Source organism: Leptonotus elevatus, chromosome 21 (genome assembly GCF_054856555.1).
Source record: "Leptonotus elevatus isolate MCC_2025b chromosome 21, RoL_Lele_1.0, whole genome shotgun sequence".
Taxonomy (NCBI): domain Eukaryota; kingdom Metazoa; phylum Chordata; class Actinopteri; order Syngnathiformes; family Syngnathidae; genus Leptonotus; species Leptonotus elevatus.
Genome location: NC_141259.1, coordinates 6,901,449 through 6,912,885, shown reverse-complemented (window position 1 = coordinate 6,912,885; position 11,437 = coordinate 6,901,449).

Here is an 11,437-nt window from a genome sequence, read left to right as displayed (position 1 = left end):
TTACTGTTGCTTTGGTTTTATGTTTTCTCTCATAGTCTACTTCTCTCTCACACTGATTTGCATTTGCTAGCTAACAGCCAATCAAAGTGAGAAAATTGTCGCTATTGTGTGACACTATTTTGTGTCACGTTTGAGGCAAGGTTGTGGACCCAAATGCAGGGAAGCAGATCGAGGAGGCACAGGTGAAGTCCAAAACAAGAATTTAATTAAAAACGAGGAGCAAACATGGCACTGACCGGAAAACAAAAACAAGTCCAAAATCTAAGCGGAGCAAGACGGAGGGAAACAACAGGGCATGACATCGACACACACACACACACACACACACAGCAACTTTGTACCGACGAATAAAAGAGAGGAGACCAAATACAACAACACTTATTGACATGACGAGACACACCTTGGGCAAGACACAGCTGAGGGCACTGATTGGTTGACACACGAGGAAGGGCAGGCAAACACAAGTGGACCACATGAAGCTTGACGAGACAAGGGAAGGACGCAGGGACAACATAAAACACAGACCACACAGACAAACAAACAAACAAACAAAAAACACAGAAATGACATTTTACATATTGAGATTGATGGTTCGTTTATTTCAAATCATATCTTAAAAGCATAGTGACACAAAAATCTCGTAATTCTTCACAATTCTAAATGTTATTTTTTTATTTTTTGTAAATATTTAGTTTTGTCCCTGTTTGTATAATCAATGTATTGAGCGCGATTCTGGATAAGTGTGCATTTTATTTCATGAAAGCAGGACTCAACTCGACTCATCATTATTTATAAACCACTTTAAAACAAGCATTGCTGTACACAAAGTGCTCTACATGGAACAGAAATGAAAAACAGAAGAAGAAGAAAAGCAAAAAGCACTGCGCATGTTGTGATCGGATCAAGTATAAATTTGTTGTTTTCATATGTTGGTAATATGAATGAATTGTGGCAGAATATAATGGGGTGTAATGCATCCATGTAAAAGTCACAGTTCAATCCAAATGTTCCCCTAAATGTTGGGTGGCCATAGCCACCGCTGGCCACCACGTAGCTCCGCCACTGGTGCTACTGCAACCCGGAAAACTGGATTTCAGGAAAATATATGTATTTATTTATTCATTACTGATGTACCCTATCAAGGATGTCAAAAAGTGGTGGTTTTGACGATGAAAGCAACCCGAAAAAATGTGTACAGTATGTACCAAATTGTAACCCAGTATGGATCCAGACTATAATGCCAACTTAAATGATGACATATTTGAATGACATTCATGACTTTAATGTGGCTCCTCGCAATGTTCCACGGACTGCACAGAACATTTAATTAATTGCTACTTAGTCTGTAGTCCAGGAGACATAGGAAAGGAAAGACATAAAACAAGCTGTTAAAGTTATAATTTATTTTCAGGTAAGTTGCAAATCATCAAAATAATGACTCACATTGCAGCTTTAATGTGGTTTGAGTTTAAGTGTGTGAGTGTGTCTTTGCATGGCGTGTGAAACCCCTGTCTCCATCCGACGAGCGGCGTTAACCCACAGTCTCCGCCACAGTTGGCCCACAGTCTTGCCTTCCCCTCCTTGCATTTCTTATCCATCAGCTTCCTCCACTTCCCCCGCATTCCAGCATCTCACTGCCATAAACAACTATTAACTTAATGGTTACAAAAATCATTAAAGACGGAACATCTGTGCAAGCGTTGCGGCCAATCAAGGGAGCCAGAGGGCTGCCCGGTCGGGGGAGGAAGAGTGTGGTTGGCTGCCTCAAGTGCCGGCACATAGTTTAGTCCATCCCACTATAATTGTATGCTCTTTATAGCTGGTATTATGGGAGGAAGAAGCAGTAGGACGGCCTGGAAAAAAAAACATAAAGCGAAGTCAGGGTGGGGGATTTAGTAAAGACACACAGACACATGGAAATGTTTAGCATCTCCATGGTGGCAGGCAGCAGCCCACTCTCTTCTTTCCCTCTGTTCTTTTGCTTTTTCATTTTCAATCTTTTGACGTCCTCAAATAAGAAACAGATTGCAACTGCGGCTGCTTAATTTGGCCTCTTTCATCATTTAAGGATGTAACTGGAAATTGAAGTGGAAAACATTAAAGACAACATTTAAATGGGAACAGGTAGTGGCGAAGAACAGATCGTAATTGCAGGCATGAACGCTACTTTTGGAACCCAGTTCCAACCTGCAACTACAAGGCTGTGTACTGTAGGCTCGGACAATGTTAGCCAATAAACCATGTACAGTATACAACGGTACAGCGTTTTTTTAATTATTTATTATTTTACTTACATTTAATTGATAAATGCAATTCTCAACCAATTAACTCATTCACTGCCATTGACGACGATAGACGTAAAAAATTCAGGTGTACTATTTCTCTTAGTTTTAATTTTTTTTTCATTTCATTTCATTTTTTTATGAAAATCTAGAGAACATTTTTATTGTACATTTAAAGCAGATATTAAATTTGTGATTAATCATTAATTTGAACTATTTCTATTAGTTTAACATTTTTTCCCACTTTTGCTAACAAGAGTATGAAAACCTCGATTTTTTTTTATTGTACATTCAGAACAGATATAAAATGTGTGATAAATCGTTAGTTAACTGTTGAAGTCATGAGATTAATTACAAATACAAATTTTAATCATCTGACGGCCCTAATTAAAAAAATTATAATTAAAATTAGGGGCGTCAGGCGATTAATTTTTTTTAAATTTTAATTAATCACATGACTTCACTAGTTAAGTAACGATTTATCACACATTTTATATCTGTTCTGAATGTACAATAAAAAAAATCGAGGTTTTCATACTCTTGTTAGCAAAAGTGGAAAAAAATGTTATACTAATAGAAATAGTTCAAATTAATTTTTGACGTCTATAGCCGTCAATGGCAGTGAATGAGTTAATATACGCTTACTAGAAATTTGCCTTAAAGTGACAGTGTGTAATCTTTAGCACCATCTAGATGTGAACTAATAATTAATTCATTAAATGGGAAGTCAACTCCCCCCCCCTCCCCCCAAATTTCTTGACAATAATATGTTCTATGCGACCCCACTAGTCTAAATGAGGTATTCTAGTTAATATTGTGTAAGTGGAATATTAGTTAAGCAGCAAAATACAGCAGTTTTGATCAATATCAGAAGGCGGCCTGGAATGTAATATTAATCAGAATGCCATGTTTAGACTAGTGATGTCACATGCATTATTGTCAAGAAATCTAGAAGGTTGACTTTCCCTTTAAAAACCCACTTTTGATTTCAATAATATGCAAACAAATATGTTCGATCACATCAACGTACATTTATCTTTTCTTAAAAAATATATATATATATAATCATAGGTCTAGTAATCACTCATTATATTACATGGCTGGAGCCTCACCTTACAACAGGCTAACATGTTTCGCCGCCATCTTCCTGCTACAGATGCCCAAAGGACAACTGGGGTTTGCAGGTGTCCGCCACTGAGTCTCCCGGCGCGTGTCACCTTCTGCTTTGCTCTCGTAAGTTTTTATTAGCTTTAAGAAACACACAAAAAAAACTAGCTTCTCCTGCTAGCCGCTCCTGTTAGCCGTGATTCGGGCTCCCATCGCTTGTCCCCTTCTGCTTTGCTCTCGTAAGCTTTTACTATTTTTTTTAACTAGCTTCTCCTGCTAGCCGCTCTTGTTAGCCACTCCAGCCTATGGCTAACTTGCGCTAGCCGCTATTGTTAGCTGCTCCGGCTAAATCCGGCTTGCTCGGTCGGTCTTTCGCTGCCAAGTCGGCGTCGCTTGCTGAGTTGCTAGTACGCTAATGCAAAATAAGAATTGGTGGTAGGGTTGCGAAGTGCAGTCTCTCTGAGCCACCGTAGTGCGCGTGCTTTGGCTGCATTCGATGATACAGCGACATTTAGAGGTCAACTATTACACACTGTACCCGGGATCCGCCAAAAAAATTGATAATTTGACTTTACATTTTTTGTTGTATCGTAATTGAAATGTTTACTACTTAGCATGATAAGTTTTACCATGTGCATAAACTAAAGCAGTTTAAGGCAATCGGTTTCCATGAATGTTCCTAGTAAACTCTCTTAATTCGGGTATAGAGTAACAGTGATAGCTCACTAACCATTGACCTTGGAAAGGTTTGTTTTAACCCATGTATGAAGCTATGCGGGAATAAGACATGAAACGTAAATCAAATGACTACAAAGACAACGCTGTTACTGTTTTTCATGTGCAAGGGACCCGTGGCCACCGCTGCTTTCCCTCATTCCAGATTGGCTATGACATGACCTTTTGACTTTTTTTTTTTTTTAATCTTCATAACAAGTGTCAAACCCAGGTCTGAAAATATTTTTCCAACGTGCATAATGTATGAGACAATAATACATGTACTGTGGAATGGGAGTGCTGAAACATTAGAAATGTGTGAACAAAGAAGTGGTTGTGCTGTTTGGTGTGTAGTATGCCGGCCTCAAAGCCAAATACTAAAAACATGGCGAGAGGTGTTTCCTCCGACCTGAGGTGAATGTAGAAAGGGTGTCCCGACTGCTTTTAATCATGTGTCAAAGTTGCTGCTGCAGGTGAGGACAGCACAGGGAGTAGTGTGGTTGTGTGCATTTTTTTTGTCTGCGTGACCACCGATGTATACCGTTATGGTGAATGAGTACAGCATTTTCTTTCCAGCATCCCCGGTTCGTTTCAGGGTTCCCACGCTGCTGGATAAAGACTTTCCTGATGTGTCCGATGGGAGAAGTTAAAGCAGGAGAATTGAAAGAGGGCTGGAAAATGGCAACTTCTTTCACCAACATAAACAGATCATAAAATGGCTCCTCGGTTAGACTGTGGGAGCTGAGTTTAATTCAAGGGCGAGTGTGTCACCTCTGATTTGGGTCACATATATGTCACTTTCAGTTCAATACATGGATTAATATCACTTTCATTACGGTTTTCAGGAGTTGGCCTTTGAAAATCTATAAGGGCATGCATTCTTCTGCTTTGTCCCACATTCCAAAAACTTGCATGGCAGGATAATCGAAGCCTCTAAATTATCTGCTACTGGTCTATAAATAATAATAATAATAGTAATAATAATAATCATTATTATTTTTACAGATGCAAATTAGCAACTGTTGCGAGTATCTGGCATATTTACAACTTAATTTGTTGTTCATTAATGTGTATTGTCCCTTTCAAATAATAATAATAATAATAATAATAATAATAATAATAATAATAATAATAATTATTATTATTATATATGATAATAGTAATAATAATAATTGTTACTATTATTAATAATATTAATAATAATAATATATCATCAATATATTAATAATATATTAATAATACTAATACCAATAATATTAATATTAATAATAAGCGAAGCGACTAAAGAAACAACATGCAATTGGTAGAGTCAACCTCCCCCACGCTGTGCTCTGGTCATTCACCAGATACATTCAAGAGTTTTGATCGTCCCTTTAGGAACGACACGGAGGCTTACCTTGCTTTCTTTATAGGCAATTCACATTGCTTGGCAGAGAGCCAACCGCCATTCTACCTCACAACGCATTGAATGCCTTGCGACATAAATAACAATGGCGGCACACGTCCAAATAAAGTTTCTACAAAATTTATTAAATTGGAAATTATTTTTGAAAAATGAATCTCATAGTTATGTTAGTAACAACCATATAAATAATACAGAGCAAACTTGTCATGACATTAGGGGCTCCTTTTAAAATAAAATAAAATTGAGCTTAAGGAGCTTCACTCGAATAGAAACACATCAGATTTACATTATTTAAAGGAACCTAATACAGTGGAAAGCTGTAGATGCCAATTAATTTTAATGCAATATATGCAGTTTTATTTGTGCATGAAATCCTCAAACTCCTCTCTGAAAGTCACACCAATAGGTTTTGTCATTGCTATTTAGCTCTATGAAAAACAAATTGAAGCAAACCGCAGCAAAAAGCTAAATCCACTTTGAGTGACAGAATTCTAAGGTAGGCACAGCCTAAAATGTAATTGAATGTGGTGAGGAAATCCACCAGGTCAGGACAACATGAAGGCCTTCCAGCACACATGACATCAGTCAAGGAGTCTTAGTCTTACACATTACGTTAGAAATGTCGGTTAGAATTATGCTCGGATGCATCCTTGATGACCTTGCTCTTTGATTTACCTCTTTGAAAACAAATTCCACCCAAAATGTTCTTGAGTTTGTTCTACAGCATCGTCCTGGAAGGGAATGCAACGTGGTTTTGTTTGGTGTTTTGCACTATTGAAACTGGCACGATGAGATGTAAAAGCTTTGCAGCTAATTTGGGGATTTGTATTTTTGGAACTTGTGTCTGAAGTATACGAAATTGCCGAACAGCATGTTTTTTATGGGTATAGCAAGCATGGGATATGTAAAACGACATAAATGCTGGGGAATAAGCCAAGAACTGTTCTTTTCAAGTGATGTAACATTGTTATTATTAGCGAGACTCATATACAGCATAACAAGAGCATTCGGATTGAATTATTCGCCACCCATCCATTTTTTATACTGCCTGAGCATTTACCAGCTCCCGAGAAGCAGAGTACACCCTGGACAGATTGCAAGTCAATCACAGAGCACTATTACAATAATTTAATAATTAATAAGTTGTAATTAATTCATATAAATGCTTCTCCAATGGAGTCAAAACAATTTTAACACCAGTGATATACTCCTACTTGACAGACAACAGAAGGTGGAGGAAAAATAATAATTATTTTGAAACCAAAATACCTTTTTTCATTCATTCAGTTACAAAGAGAAATATTGTAGGGGGTAATATCCTGAGAAAAACATTAGCCACCAACAAATCCAAAACTTACGACAAATACAGCGTAACACTGTTTATAAAATAAAAAGACAGGATGAAAACGAATTCCTTCTTAATTTAAACTTAACTCGTCATACACGGCAGCGAGAGCGACAACACTTCCTTGATCCTATCAGCTGACTAAACACTAACCAATCAGAAGCTAACATACTTTCGGTAAATGCAAGTAAATGACGGAGAGCAGCAGATTCGACACATCAACTTAGATACTTGTACAAAAAAAATACCAAAATGAATGAATGTGTAAATAATAATTCTGGAAACATAAATGTACAAGTAAATATACATTTTAACAAATTAACTTAAATGCTTGATCCTGAGGGTGTGGACCTTTTTCGCTGGTCGTACCCAACACTTCAAACATCATATGGTTAATCTCTGCTAAAGCAATTGCAATCTCCTTATTTGAAAACCCGACCGAAAAGTATCGGCACAAATATCCGAGTAGTACGCTATGTGTATTTCTCGCAAATTTATGACTTTATAAAGTGGCAAATTTGCGAGTTTTTTTTCCTCAGAATATTCCTCCCACCCTCTAAAAAATATACATATTTATATGTGGCCCTAATACCTCGTAGTAAAAAAACAAAAAACAAAACAAATAAATAAATAATAATAATAAAACCACGAACATACCCCGAAGGCAACCAACCCCACTTTTGCGCATTATGCGAGGAAGCGTCTTTCTGGTAAACAAAACGAACTGGCTTCTAATTATTAGCGTAAGGACCCTGGTCGCCGTGTTCTGCCATCCCCTCTCAGCAGCAAGCGAGTCGGAGGAGCCATAAAACATGATTAAGAGAAGGAGCTGTAGCCGTAAAGTTTCTTGCAGTCACTCGTGGATGAAAAATGACAGTGAGGTAAGTTACAGCATGGGAACGTGTCTGGAATCTTTGTAATGATTAAAGTTCTGTTTTGGATAACCAGTAGCAGAATGATTTAAGATATACAGTACATTTATGTTGTACATTGTGAATTATACGCCGTTATCTCCGCTGCTATGTAAACATATGACACAACATAAAAATCTTATTTTTTCCTGCTGTGTATACATTTCTGTTGTTCCACCCGCAGTTTTCTCTATCAACGAAGGAATTGAAGGTGGCAGTTGTTTTGTCAGTATCGCTAAATGTCAGGAATAATTACGGATATTTGGTAGGACTAAAAAAAAAAAAGGAATTGGGCTAATAAATCAAAATCACATCTAGATTTGTTATTTTCCCCCCACTCATGTTTATTTTCTCACCATCGCTAAGCATTTTATTCCAATCAAAACAAATTACTAGAAAAATAGGTACAGGGTCTATAGCCAAATAAAAGTTTGTTAAAGAATAATTTCTGGTTGGTTCACAAAAGGAGGACGTATAAAATGACACTTTAGCCCTTAAATGGCTCATCCGTGTGTTTGATTTGACATGTAGCAAAGGTACAAAACCTGAAACTGTCGGATTCATTCATTTGTCGTTTTTGGCAGCACAGCACTTTCTTTCCTCCTGTCTCACTAGTGGTTTGTGGTTAAGAAAATGGGAATGATCATGTTTTCGAATGATGAATTGCTAAAACCAGAATGTTGGCCACTGTCTGCGTGTGGGAAGTGTCTCAGGAAAATGTATATCAATCTCACATTGATTGCTGACTGACGCTATAGGACATTTAAGTTGTGCCAAACTTGCCACATTTAGGTCTGCCGTCACTTCATTAATCAACACCATACATCAACTTTACTTCTATTGTGCGAGCTGATTTTTCCAATCCTATCATTGAGCCATTACCTCAACAATGAACTTTGCTCTGACACATCGCAAAGCCCCGACTGACCTTTCCCCTCAGAGATAAAACCCAATGCTGATCAATAGTTTAGCACAAAGTGTTGATGATTAGTGAAAGACTGCACATTTTACCTTCATATTGATTGAGTGATATGTTAAAATAACTTTGTCAACCATGTGCTCTGAGAGTGGGCTCACACTGACAAAAACAACTAATAATGAGTGCCATTGTTGAATTGACTAACTTGACAATAAAGGTGGCAAATCCAAGTCCTGAAAGTAAAAACCCTGCCACTGTTTGGCTCCTGAGCTAGCTCCCATGGTGCTCGTTTAGCTAGCTAGTTAGCATAAGGGGCGTTTACCTATCTAGGGAGTTAGCTAGCTAGCTAGCTAGCATAAGGGGCTAAAGCCAAACTGTGGCATGGCTTTTACTTTCTGGACCTGGATTTGCCAACTATGCTTGACAACCCAGTGGACAATATGTCACATTCCTCAAGTTCAGAAGTCAGCAAGCCAACATTTTGGGAATTACTTAGACTTTTATTCAATAACTGGTCTGTTCTTGAAAACTGGGAAGAGAAATAGATAACACATTCATTGGGATTTCAGCCACCGAGTCATTTTGTACGGAATCATGGAAGTGCCAATGTTGAGTAAACACTTTTGACTGGCAAATATACATATTTGCAAATTACAAGTACATAAAACAACGTTTATTCAATTTCCATGTGCGTTTAAACATACTTGCAGATAGCTTATGGTACCTGCAAATATTTACAAATATGTTTGAACGTACTTGTAGGCTAAATGCTAAAAACGTACAATTTTTTAATACCACAGGGTGTTGACATGCGCAGTTAAAAAAATGCCCAATTTTTTTACCTACATTACACAAGTACATTCATAAATTAAGTAATAAAATGTTTTTTATTTTTATTTTAAAACAATTATTATTATTATTAATATTATTATTATTATTATTATTATTATTATATATTTTTTACTTGATCATGCCAAGTCAATACCCGTGGCATTATAGGGAAAATGCCCATTTGAAAATACGTTTGAGCTTATTTGTGAATACGTTCAAATTTAATTGCAAATACTGTACATATAGAAAGTATTTTAAATACATTTGAACGTACTTGCAAATATGTTTGAACTTGCCAGCCAAAAAACGCTTACCCCGTGGCATTATGGGAAAAAAATGTTTTCAGCATTTAGCTTATAAGTAGCCTAAGTATGTTCTAACATATTTGTCAGTCAAAAATGTTTACTCCATGTTGGCAACTCCACACTTTTGTAATTTCAAATTCAATATCTGTGATTTTTTATTTTTATTTTTTAATGTGCCAAGGGATTAAGTGTAAGTGTTTGACACCTTCATGGTTATGAATCCGCACAACCATGGAGACATCAACGGCCATCAGTGTTTGGTCTTTCGTGACGTAAACAACGCACACACACACACAGTCTCATCTGAAGCTGAAAGGTCACAGTGTGTTGCTGCTGTCCCCATTTTGGGCAAACCCTCTTCAGCCTGATTGTCTATCATGTTAATTTTTCTCGGAACAATAAAGCTACAGTGTGGCCCCGGAGGTGCATTAAAGCTCACATGCAACAAGCAGAGGTGAACACATCTTGGACAATGTTCCTGTTTATGTCCTGACGGACAACTCAGCATGTGAGGGGGTTTGCAAATGACTGCAATGAATAGAAAGCACTGTAGATCTTTTTATTAACACACTTTGTTTACTGAAATCAGCGTGCGAATCATACACAAAAAGCGCTTTTGTTCCAAACGTCTTTTACCCCGTCGTTGCAGCAACAGCGCGCAAATCATTCGGGGTGAAGGAGAGTGAAAACGAGAAATGAAAGGAGCCCTGTGAGAGCCGCATCACAATACGGCTGATAAACTTGCTGTGGCTAATACGGAGAGCTATCTCTGAGCATTTGCAGTCGTCTGTGGGAAGGAGACAGGCCTCAGTGTGGGAAGCCACTTTCTTTTGATACCAAGCTGCAGATCAGCAGTTTGCCATTATCTGTCATGGAAAAGTTGAGCCTGGTTTATAAAAGGTCAAATACAAAAAGGAGTTTTTTTGTCTAGCGCTGTTGATCCTTTGTCATCGCCATGGGCCGAACTAATAAGCGTCGCCTTTGAGGACGCCTGATAAATTGCGCAGATAAGTTACTTTGATACGGATCTCTAGCCTTCTATTTGACTGGAAATCAAATTAATAAATGAGAGCAATGTTGTGGTTCGTGTCCGTCTATTTCCCGCTGTCTCCCATCGCGTCCGCCCGCCTGTCTGCCTGTCTGTCTGTCTGTCGTTGGCTCCAGGCTCGAGTCACATGGTTGACTGATCAAGTCAGGGGTGTTGAGGCGAACTCTGCGGGCGACGCGCAGGAGCTCAGGCTGGGCTGAAATGAGTCTAAGTAGGCCATGCCTTCATACATAAACACAACTCGCCCCCCCGCACTATGACCCATCTCTGCCCTTCCACCATCCTCCTATGTTGCTGTGACCTTCAGCCTTTACCCCCCCCCCCCTTCACCCCCACCCCCCCCTTCACCCCCCCCCCCCCCCCCTCACACCAGCACGGATGGGTGGCTGGACGGAAGGAGTCCGAGAAGCAGCAACAAACAGTTCTGGTTCAACTTTGTGGCAACGTCATTCATGCTGCCACGTTATGCTGTTGGTTTTAAACTGTTTCTGGATCAGTACTTTTTTTTAATATTTACAATAATGCCCAATCTGCACTTTGTTTACATACGGTCTGTTTCTTACAAGGAAA